At 30.3% G+C, this 13,271-nt stretch overlaps 1 pseudogene; it reads right to left on the bottom strand.

The window, feature by feature from the left end:
• Positions 1-977: 977 nt before the first annotated feature.
• Positions 978-5,478, bottom strand: LOC118063514 (bifunctional fucokinase/GDP-fucose pyrophosphorylase-like; annotated as a pseudogene).
• Positions 5,479-13,271: the final 7,793 nt, after the last annotated feature.

Here is a 13,271-nt window from a genome sequence, read left to right on the forward strand (position 1 = left end):
TAGGAAAGAAAGACTTGATAGTTAATTCATGTACCTGTTAAGTCCCAAAAAAAAAAAAACAGAGAGGGCTTGTGTTTTTGTGAATAAAGAACTTAAAGGAAGATGCTGAGAATAACGTAAACAGCAATCTAATCGAGTTTTTATAATGAATACCCAACATTTTGTTCTATGTAGCAATACTTTTTTGTGGTATCAAACAGCTTACAAGCCCTATGATACAAAGAATAGTAAGGCCATGTGGTAAGAATGAAATAAATACTATATTTCTAATTATCTGCGTTTTATCTCATTTTCTAAATGGATGTTCAATTTATAGACTTTTATATTAAAATTTGAATCCTCTAGTTTATACTTCAATTCATTTCCAAATTAAAATTTGAATCCTCTAGTTTATACTTCAATTCATTTCCAGATTCGGCTTTTTTGGCAAATAACAGAGCAAATCCCCCGCCACCAACCGACAAGCTTGTAGCCACAGCAGTAGGGGTCAAAGAATGCATGAAGTTCATCCACAGATTCGTTGCTGCAGTAAGGGTCAAGTTCTTGATGCAGCCTCCAACATTATCTCACAGTTCATTAAAGCTGGATACAAGAAGGTTATCCCGCTGAAGGTATCTAGTTACCACCTTCTGTTGAGAAGAGCCAAATGTAAAGGAGAGAAATGATTACAGTAGGTAGATGTTTGCATTCCAGAGAAAGATCCTGCTCTCAATTGTTTCCAGCCAAGAAAAAAGAACGAGTCTCGATTAAATGAAATAAGCAGCAAAAAGGATTTGGATCTTACATATTGATGACCACCTAGCGTATATGTGTTTTAGATTTACATTTGCATGTCCATATGTATTTTGAGGAAGAGCATTTATTTCCATAAAGCTACATCTTACATTCGATTATTCTTCGAATAAGAATGTTACTATTGAAAATCAAGCTACCCAATTTTAATGAATATCTGGGAGCACACCAGATGTTTAACCACTTCATGGAACATCAAACTTTACTACATCAGCATCATGCTGTGCAACCTTCTTAAGCCATAATAAAAAGTTGGAGTGGTTATACCAAGTGTTATGAAATATACTACGAGCATGGAGAAAGCTGGATACAAGAATTGATGAAGTAAATTTAATCCCAGGGTACAAGCCTCCAGTTTGATCCTGCCAGCCACCTCAGTCCCCATGAGTTGCTCCAAAACCAATGCAAGTCTAGTAACATTTTCACTACTTTCATCTCCATCTGTAATCTGAAGAAGTCCTTTCACAACAACAGCTGCTAGGATGCAAGAAGTTCCCAATCCGCTACCATGGAGTTCATGAGCCCACGTCTGAATTTGCAGCCCCATGGATACAAGAATGTTTTCATGAACCATACCTGTCACCAGAAACGCAGATTTGACGATCCGGAATGGATCATTGTCGTCAAATGGAGGGGTGATAGAGGTAAGATTATCAACATATAACTGGTTTGCAGCAGCATCATTGATCAGAACTCCAGTCTTTTCTGTTGTTTCTATAATGGTTCCAATTGGAGGACAACTTTCCAAACTTATTGTCATATTCAAAACACCTACCAGCACGCTCTAAGCTCAATGGAGGGGTATCACTCTCCATCCTCCAACAAAATCTACACGAACTGGTAACTCAACCTTAACCATTCTAGGGTAGAAAGGTTGATCCACATAGCCATCAAAATGATTGTTCTGGTGTGCTGAAGTAGGTGTGCTGCTAGTGGATTCCAAGATACGTTTTGTGAAAAAAAAAAAAAAAAAAAGGAGTTTTATAACCATGAGCATTAGGAAAATGAAAGAGGAACCTATATGAACTCTAATGAAAAAATCATAAGAGAAAACACGAGTATCTATATAAAAAAAAATACATCAGAGTTTAAAAGAAAGTAGAAATGTATGAACCCATGCTAGAAGTTTAGACTTTTTCTCTGGTTCAATTAGACATCACTACTTTGCTTTGTTCAAGACATTAATATTTTTAACTCTACCTTTGAATCCATACCTCATGGCTGAAGCAGTCTCATCAGCAACTGCAGCCCAAACTTTATGTTTGAAATGGCATGCAGTTGTTTCGTCTCCACTTGCTCGAAGAAGATCAACTTGCACCTGGTACGCCCTGCTTCTGGGAAGAATTTTAGAATTCTGCTCCTCCAGTGCGGGACAAATGATGACCTTGACATAGAGGTTTGCATAGAATATCCCGAGGGATTTGTTGTCAATAAAAAAAAAAAAAAAAGTTTATAAGCTTGTCAAATTATTATATAGTTTGAAATAAAAACCTAAATAATGACATGAAAAATCAAATGAGCTCAACATCAACAAAGTTTATAAATGTGTTTATATGAAAAACACATATAAATATTATGTCATTGTATGTTTTTATATGAATGATATGCTAATTTTGGACAGCAATGATCACATGATCAAATCTATTAAAAAATTGTTAATTGACAAGTTTACATAAAAAACTTGAATATTGCAGATATCATACTAGAAATACAAATTTCTAAGACATATGATTGATTGGTATTGTCTCAATCCTATTATGTTGAGAACATTCTCAATAACTTTTCTAAAGGTGATAATAGCACTATAAAAAAACCAATTGATATAAGTGTACATTTGTCCAAGGATAAAGGTAAAGTAATAAATAAATAGGAAAATTTTTAAATAATTAAAAGCCTAATGTATATTATGAACTGTACAAGGCTTGATATTGCTTATTCAATTAGAAAAGTGAATAGATTTACAAGTAACTTAAGCATGAATCATTGGAAGAAACTAAAAGGAGTACTCATATTTGAGGTACACCGTGAACTATGAGTTGTACTATACTAGTTAGCATTGATACTAGAAAGGTATAATGATGCTAATTGGATATCCGACACTAAAGATTTGAAATCTACAAGTGGATATGTCTTCACATTTGGTGGAGCAGCTGGATCATAAAAATTCTCCAAACAAACATGTATCGCTAATTCTCTAAACAAACATGTACCGCTAAATTTATGATGAAATCAAAGTTTATTGCTTTTGATAAAGTTAAAAAATAAGCTGAAAGAATTCAAAATTTCTTAAAGGTTAGTCCATGTTGGAAAAAACCAGTTAGACATATATGTTATAGATATAATACCATTAAACACTTGCTTTTAAATGAAATAATTTCCATTGATTATATAAAATCAAAGAAAAATATTATGGATTTGCTAACTAAATATTTATCAAGAAAGTTTGTGTATAATTCATTGATGGAAATGGGCTTAAAGCTTTAAAAAAATAAAAGAGTGTAATGATAGTAATTATATCTAGGTGATTGGAGATCATAAGATCTAGGTTCAAATAAAAATATTAAGTCATATAACATTCTTGGTAGCACTAGAAAATTATTATTTCCTACTTATTCTATGGTGAAATAATTGTTAGTTATAACGTGACATAGGATGAGCTAAGTTCTTAATGATTCATATCTTGGTACATCAAGTGTGGTATATTAGAATACTCTTAATGAAAAATAACCTATATGAGTGAGAAATGCGGTCACTTTTTTAAGAATTTTTATAAAAATTAAATTTTCTAAAGCACTCAAAAATTCAAGAGTTGTTAGAGTTAAAATAAACATAACAGTAGGAACCAAAGGAAATCTCTAGATAAAAAAATTATGTCAATACTATTGTTATGATTTACATAAAAGACTGAATAGTTCAAGACATCGTACTCACTATTTAGTTAATTAAATCCGATAATATTAATACAAAGAAGATTCAAAGCCAAAAGCTAACTATCCTCATTTAGCAATCTGCCAAATCAATGTCTCTCAACTAATCTTCGAGTCATTTTCAATTGGTAAGGAAATCTTCATTAATGTGGAAGATTATTGGAAATTTATTTAATTAACTTGATTTAAATAAATTATGGGTGAATGAGAAATTAATCTCAAAGAACTCTTGGTTTTTTTAGATTTAATCTGTGACTTATGGTGACCAATCAAAGGTTGATAATTGTAAGAATTAATTCTTCAGTCTTTTAGCTTCTAAGATTCACTATAAAAAGAGGGTGAATAAAGAGTTTCTAATTTAAATTTTTTTTATTTTTTCTCACACTCTTTCTCACCTTATTTTTAATGTTTTCATTCTCTTTTATGCTTTAGTTTTTTCTTCCAAATCTAGAGCTTAGATTCATACTTTGTTGGGAAATATTTGAGTTCTTTTATTTTTGTTCAAAGACCTTGTTTAGAAATGCATTTAAATTAAGATGGTCTTTTTGGGGTCTTGGGAGACATATTGCAAACATTTTAGTTGCACAAACAAGGAGCAATAAAGCTTTTAAAAACAAATGACTCATCCTTGACAACAATAAAAGTTTGATTCCTTTAAACTACTTCAACAATAAATTAAATACATTTCTTTATTTTAATTTTAGCATTTTTATTTGTATTATTAGTATGCAGGTTAGGACTTTGATTTTTTATATATTGAAAGTCTTAATATATGCTTAGTATGCATGATATTATTCTTTTTATTATATTTATGTTGAAAGAATGCATGTCTTGAATTTTATTTTGTGTATTTATAGATTTAAAATTATATGCATTCCTTATCTGGAAAAAAAATTTTATGTTTTATATGCTCTTGTTATGATAATATTATATACTAAACGTGCTTGTTCATTGGAATAATATAATACAAAATATTTTGACAATAGTAATATCACTGACAACCCTGATAATGAGATTTCTCAATTCGATTACAATTCCTCCTCAACTTTAGCTGACATTGATGATTACGATTCTCAGTCATCAGTTGTTTCATAGATACTTGTTCAAGACACTTCGTCGAAAAACAATAGAACATATGGAAGCTTCAATGGAACAAATCACAAATGGATGTGTTTTTGAGACAGAGATTGGGAATGCATATCTCATTTGCAAGATGGATACACAAGACAGAACTGTCATTCCCCAAGCTAAGTACTGGAGCATCCAATGTCATGAGCTTGACGAGCAACTATATATTCATCTCTATCAATATTACCTGAAAAAGATGGATATGTTGATCCAAAGCTAGAACTTGATGCAATACTAGGATGAAAGAGGATGCATTGGAGGCTGCTAGAAAGAGATGGTCGGAAAATAGTAAGTTGGTTGTTCATTGATTAATAGAACCTGTCACAAAAACGATTGTTTGTGTGTTTTTCTTCTATCTTGTTTATAATAACTTTCACCATTACTTTGCTAAGGGGTTTTAATATATATATATATATATATATATATATATATATATATATATAACTGAATTCTATTTTAGTTACGACTCTTTTTAGTGGAAGCTGTGATCCTTGGGACTTCATTTTGTGCTCTGCGAGCTAATTTCCTTGTGGACTTTGTTTGTAAGCGCAAGGTAGTGTATATGATTGTCCAAACTTGCTGGTATTTTTACATGTACCTGACCTCTTCTATTTTCGTCATGACTTACCATTATTACTGCTAGAGTAAAATGTTGATTTTATTTCAAGCATTGTTGTGCGTGTAAAAGGAGATATATTGTCCCCAGTCAAGGTCCGTAAGAGAAATTGGAAGCAAGGCATCAAGGGTTTGCAGTCGAGTCCATGCAAGTTTTCAATTCTTATTCTTTTGTTGCTACATAATTTCATAATCTGATATCAGGTACTGTGCAAATAATTTGGAGAAGAAGCATTTTCAATCGACATTGATGTCTTAAATTTGTAGCATCGAAGACAAAAATACCTGTTGGACTCAGCTTTCAATCATACAAGAATGGAAACTTGAAACACGCGAAAGATCTGAGTATAATTGATGCGGCTTACAAGGCACAGCCTGGATGACAAGTCTTGATCACACCCCAATTCTGCAGTAAATGTCGAAACCTTAAAAGTAACTAGCTAGTAGGGGTAATATAATATTTTCATAAGGTTTCATTAGTCATTATCACATTAAATAAATAAAGCGATTTTTTTGATATATTTTTAAAATCCAATAAAATGACCTAATAAACCTTATAAGTAAAAAATGTTTAACTGACATTCATTGTCGTTTTCATATTTTAATCTTGGTTTTTTCTTTATAATCGAGCTGATAAAGAAAAAATTAGTAATTTAATAAATATAAATATTATTTTAAAAAAATAGCTAACGTTGCATTTGTGCACAAGCACAAAGGCTCTAGCCATGCAATTTGGGTCGCATGTGAGAGGTCATTAGAAGGTAGGGGTGAGCATTTTCGGTTCGGTCCGATCCGATTCGGTTTTTTATTTTAAAAAACCGAGACAACCTATATGATCATATTTCTTCTCGAACTCGCCAGTAAGATGCTTTTTCACAACTATTGTTTTCCCTTCATTGTGTAAACGAATTAAAAGCTAAAAATCAACACCATTGATTTCATCCCAAATCCAAAACTCTGCTATAAATCAAAACCCAAAATTTCTTGCAAAGTAAACATGGTTTTTCCTATATTTTTCAAATACCCAAATGCCAAAAATCCAAACCTGATTTTTTAAAATCAAAACCCCAAATCTTCTTATACAAATAAATCTTATCTTCCCTGCATTTAAAAGAAAACCCAGAAGCTAAAAAATAAAACCCATGTTTTTTTATATAAAAAATATCAAAACTCAAACCGGTTCTATATCAAGGGGAGGAGAGGGAGAGGGAGAGGGAGAGGGGGCTGCTAGGAGGAAGAGGGAGAGAAAGAGGGAAAGGGGATTGCGGCTAGGGTTACTGGAGAGGGGAGGGGAGGGGGGGGCTGCTGGGAGGGAGATGGGGAGAAAGAGTGAGAGGGGGTTGCGGCTAGGGTTGGAGAGAAAGAGTGAGAGGAGGGGATAATTTTTCTATTTATAGTGCCTTTTTTTGAACCGGTTCGGTTCGGTCCGGGTTAATCGGTTCCTGCATTACAAAACCGAACCGAATCGAACCGGGATTTTTTCTAACTATTCTAATCGGTTTAATCGATTCTTTTTTCGGTTCTGTTTTTTCAGTTAATTTTTTCTCGGTTTTCCAGGTTTTTTGCACACGCCTATTACAAGGCCAAATGGTGGCTTTCGAAGCAGCTTTTAAATAGTCTCAACAACCTCTCTATTATAGCACAATATGTGTGGACAACATACCTCCAATTTAATGCCAAAAAACTTTTTTTATTATTGTTTTTTTTTCTCTCTGTCCTATTTGATTTCCACACCTAACCTTCCATGTTCTCAAAGCAACTCTTCAACTTGTTTTTTCTTCATATTTGATTCATGTTCTTTTAATTATTATTTATTTTAATTAAAATAATTTATGATATTGAATTATTTTTTTACAATTTCATCCTCCTATAATTTTTTTTCTTTATTAGATTTGATTTGTATTCTTTTGATTGCTATTTGTTTTATTTGAGATCATTTTAAAATTAACTCTTTTTTTACAATTTCATCCACTCTCAGCTTTTTCTATCATATTTGATTCTTATTATTTTGATTGCTAATTTTTTTATTTTAAAAATTTTCTTAAATAGATTTTTTTTTTCTGGTTTCATCCTTGAATATTAAATCCGAAGTTTCACAGATTGCAAGTTTGGGAGATGAACACAATTTTAGAAGATTCACTCAGATTTGCTTGGTTTTTTCTTCCTTTTTCTAAGCTCATATTTTTTCTGTTTCATTCTTCAGCATGTATTTAATTATTGGAGATTGGGCTCGTTGTATTTTTTTATTTGCTTTCGATAAAATTTTTCACTAATTTTAAAAATGACTCAGTTTATCTCAAAAATATTTATATGTTGTTCTTTGTTAAATTTATTTTTTTAATAAAAAAAATTAAAAAAGCCCAGGAACATGGGCTACCCTAGGCCCATGTGCCTAATCCTTTTTTGCCTTCTTTTCATTTTTTTTCTTTTCATTTTTTTATTTTTTTTTCAATTTGATCATTCATAATTATATCTTCATTGATTTTTCTTACTTAATTAGTTTTTCAATTTTATCTTTTGATATTTTATTGATTTTTAATTGGGTAACATAATTTATTTTAGTTTGATATTTACAGGTTTGTTGGGATCTCAAACAAGTATTTCAATATTTAGTTGGTTCTCAATTTTGCAAGTGTATGCTTTTTTATCATATAGTTAAATAAAAAAATATAAAAAAAAGTGTTGAACTTGATTAAGTCAATAACTTGGATCATGAATTTGGTTGGTTAACTTCAGCTTGTTAGAAATTGAACTTCATAATTTTTTTTGGCAGCATATATAATTATCAATCCATTTAATAAATGCAAGCATATATTTTTGAAATTCACAATTGATATTTTTATGTTAAAAAAGCATGTTTAAAATGTCATCATATTCATTTTTTTGTGTTGAAAGAAAAATTTATCCAATTAGATGTTAAATAGCCAATTTCATTCAATTGGTTGTCATTATTATTTTTTAAGTGATGTCATCATATGGTGAAAAATATCGTAATTAGTTACTGATATTTGGGTGTGTGTGATCTAAGATTGGTAACTGTTTATCTAATGTAAAATTCCGCATAGAAAACCTTATTGTTAGTATCTTTTCGCAGAAAGTAGGGAATTGAAATTTGTGGACCTTCGTGTCTATCTTATTGGAAAGTGGGCGGATTGAAGATGATCTTCAACATATTGAGAAAAATCTTTTTGGTAGTTTCTGGGTAGCTTCCTGTTCTAACTACAACTCATCATTCAAAAGATCTTTCTGGTGAGAAATATTGTATTAATAACTGATATTTGTGTGTGAACGGATTGCATGCATATGCGGTGGAGCCTAGTTTTTCTAGTTTGGTACTAGATCATCGATACCTATGTCGTAGGTAGGATCAAAAATATTTAAATGTAAAAAAATATTTAAATGTTGTTAAAAAAATTTCTAGTAGAAAAAAAAATTAACACCGTGTGAAAATTGATCTGATGTGACTTGGTCATCTTTTAGAGTTAAAAAATTACCTAAATGACTAGTAAAAACGTAGTTTACGTCAAAATAAATATTTAAGATGAGATTTTTTTACTAAACATCGAGACGGTAATACATTTGATCGATTTGGGTTAACCTATCAATCTGCATTTCAAGTCATAAGATCACGATAACCTCATAGAAAGCAATTCAAAACAAATTACTAAATCTCAATAAACCCCAATGTTGAAGGATAAAAATTTTAAAAGACAATTAAAAAAGGACCAAAAAATAACTTGAATCAACCCGTGTAAACCTGTTAAATACGCAACACAAGTTATAAGACTAAGATAATCCAATAAAAAGCAATTTGAAATAAATTATGAATTTTAACCCTCAATCAACCAAGTGTTAAGAAAATTGAAAAACAAATCGATTGAAAAAAAAAAAAAAAAAAAACTAGAGTCAATAAGTGTTAACTTATCAAACTCATGATCTAAGTCATGAGATGATAATAACCTCTTAGAAACATATTGAAATAAATCATAAAGTTTAATTCTCAATAAAACCAATGTTAAAGAATAAAATTAAAAATAAAACAAAGTCAATTAGAAAAAGAAAGAAAAAACCTTGAGTCAACATGTTAAACTCGCAGTCTGAGTTAGAAGTCTAAGATAACTTATAAAAAATAAATTGAAAAAAGTTATGAAGTTCAATCCTCATTAAACCTAATATTGAAGAATAAAATTAAAATTAAAAAAAATATATTATTTCAATGAATAATATTATATGAGGAGAGGTACACAATAAAAACCCCTCATTCTTTAGTTTTTTGTTGATATGTCATCTACAGATCAAGCTTAATTTTTCTAGCTACAAGTCTACAATACATGAAATTTTTTGTCAGTTCCGTTAGAAAATCCTAAACACAGATGGTTGTGAACATCCCGATGAAATTGCCAATGGAATTGTCACTATTATTTTTAATTTTTGTTAATTGTTATAATCTCTGATCCTATAATTCTCACCTAAACACATAACAGCAACAACCAACCAATCACAATAAAAACATATATCTAAAACAAAATTTGTATACATTCAAATATCACATTACATTTAAATAGTTCACAATAATAAGGTAAATAGTACTCTATACACAATTGATTTTTAAGCAAATTTATATATCAACAACATATTAAAATTCCTAAGATTTTGAACCAAAAGGTCTAAGAGAAAAAGGGAAAAGTAAACTCATATACGCATTCATTTGAGCTCAACATATCCTAGTTTATTGTTGGAGTTCTACTCTTATTTCTACCCTTATTTTTGCTCTAAGATTTGTTCTCGTATCTTCTTTTATTTATACTCTTATATTCTGTATCTTAATATACAATTATTTCTGAATCCTTTTCTAGATCAATTCATCTAAGCTATGTGATGCATTACTTGGGTTGGAATGTGTTGTGTCTACAATTGAAACAATTCAATCTACACTCTTTTCTTGGGTAAATATATACCATAAGCATACCACAAATTTTATTCATATAAGGTCCATGACTTTTAGTAACCTCTAATCATAGCTGAGGGTTGTAAAGCAGACGGGTGGAAGTGTGTTTACCAAATTCTACAGTTATGATTGCTGAAATTTTTATTTTTATTGTTATTATTTTATTTCATTATTGTTACCATCATAAATAACTAAAGAAAATTACTTATGGAATTTTTTTGTCACAATTTCCGTCAAGATTTGTGTTGCCTTTTTTCTGATTTTCTAATAGTAGTGATCCATCTAGATGTCAATATAAAAAAAGAATAAGTGAAAAAGGAAGGGATAAAATGAGGTGAAGAACATAAAATGTTGATATTGACAAAGACACAAGATGAAAACAAATATGGACAATCAAATTAATGAACCCAATTCAAATGTCTAATTGTATTACAATTACCTAAATCTTGTGGGGAAAATATTGTAGATATGCCTTAGAATATTGTTGACTTTAATAATAAAATTATGATTTTGCCCTTGACTGGAAAATCAAATGAATATGTCTTGAGGGGTAAAATGGTCTTTTTCATTGGGTTAATTTTTCTTTCTTTATTTGTTTGGGGGAAACAATGTTTTTTTTTTCATTTTTTAATAAAGTAAAATTAATGTTTTAACCTTAAAAAATAGAACATTTAGTCAAGGGGCTTTATAGGAATTTCATTTTCCATGACTCCATTACCCTTACCATCCAAGTTTTTTTGTCTTGGCTTCAAGGGCTTGGCAGTAATTTCAGAATAGTTTTTCTTTTATTATTGTTTAGTTCCAAAGGCATTTTAGTTTTTGTACCAAAAAAAAAAAAAAAGGTTGGTGATACGTGTCTGACAAGTGTCATCCGCTTTGCCACCTTCAGACCATGTATTTGACTAACTCTAGTGGCATTAACCGCATCATTTGATTTGTATCAGCGTCCTCCATTATATAGGTAGCACATGTATGGCGGTTCGGTCTGGTTTAGTGCAAATTTGCTTTTTTTCCCTTATTTTCTCTCTCCTTCACCTTGATTTGCACGTTATCTCTTTAAAAAATCACATCAGTTCTTCAATTTCTAACCCCTTTAAATTTAGTCCTTTTTTCTCTTTTGTGCAATTTTTAAATTTGAAGATATTATTTCAATTTGAAAATTATTTTTAATTTTATCCTTCTTTAATTTTTTTCATCTCTCGGATTTGGTCCTCCATTCTTTTAATTGCTATTTTGTATTTTAGATGATTTATAAAATTAATTTCTTTTTGTGATTTCATCCTCCAATTTTTTTTTCTATCAGGTTTGATTCTTCTTTTAATTTCTAATTTTATGTCTTAACATGTTTTTTAGATTGATGTTTTTTTTTTTCAATTTTATTCTTCAACATTAAATTGGTTAGAATGCACATTCTTGATTAAACTCGAGTCTAAGATTTCACGAGTTGCAATATTTTTTTATAATTTTATCCTCAACATTATATTGGTTAGGAAGTGACATTCTCGATTAAGCCCGGGAATGAGATTTCAAAAGTTATAATTTTGGAATATTAACTCAAATTTATAATATTCACTTGGGTTTTCTTTGTTTTTCATGTTGTTAAATTAGTGGTATCTTTTTTATATTATTAAATTAACTAAACTTATATTTTTATTCTTTCATGTTATTTTGGAATATTATCCTAGCATCGCCTTAACATTTTTTTCCTTACATCAAGAAAAGTTTACCCTAGCCCGCGTCATTTTGTCTGTTGCCAATGTAGGTATACTAGAGACATTTTTTGTCATTTTTTTAATTCCAGGTTTTTATTCTCTTCTAGCCTTCAATATTTAGTTCATTATTATTAAGCTTTCTAATTTATTTAGGTGTAAGTTCTATGGTTTTATCACTCTCTTATATTTTATGTCGAGTGTTTCATAGGTTAACAATAGTTGACTCGGGTCAATTTGATATGTTGACGTCTTAATATTATTTTTAGAAAGGTGTTCATTTAATATGTTACCAATTAAGTATTTTAAAAGTGTTTCGATCAGCATGTATTAAATTTTTTACTCTCTAACATTTTTATTATTTTTTTAATGTTAAAAAAAATAGTAAACTCACCGTGTATCATGGGTAAAAAAAAACTAGAACAAACTATTCGACGACGAGGACAACAACTGATGAGCTCATGGGGTTTGTAAGCGTAGAAAAGAAAAACTATGAATGTAGGAACCATACAATTTAGCTTCAACTATCTTCTCATTTAACTATTAGGGAATAATATAAATAATATATTATTCAATCATGTGAATTTTTCAACTAAACTATTTCTTTGGCATTGCTCACCAAACACAATATAAATCATATATAGAACGTCACATTCGCATTGATTATGGCGAAAAAGAAACAAACGGTTGTTTTATTCAGCTTTACCACCCTTCTCATCGAATCACTTGCATGTTCTTATCTTAGTTGTTATCAAGGGTACGAAAGTCTCTCGGCTTTATGAGTGTTTGAAGCTTAACTTTCTTGCTAATCTTGTTTTGTCTTTCATTTGAGAAAATTGTGGGTTTTTTTTTTTTTTTTTGTCATTAAGCTGACGAGGGTCAGTAGTTTTCCTAAATAAATAATCTCATGGCACTGGTATTTAATTCAGAAATTGGAACGAAGTTGGGAAGCAATTAGCATATCACGACTCGAGAAACTCATCAAGAGTTGAGAAAATTCATTTTCGAACCGAATATTTGTGCAGATTTCCGGATGATCTGGCCAGGATCTAGCTCATACTCATCAAGAGTCTTAGTTGGAAGCAAGTTTTTGCGACCATCAATTTTTTTATAGGTATCTCCCCTAATTAAGGTTCAGTCACCATGGAGAGC

Source organism: Populus alba, chromosome 2 (assembly GCF_005239225.2).
Source record: "Populus alba chromosome 2, ASM523922v2, whole genome shotgun sequence".
Taxonomy (NCBI): domain Eukaryota; kingdom Viridiplantae; phylum Streptophyta; class Magnoliopsida; order Malpighiales; family Salicaceae; genus Populus; species Populus alba.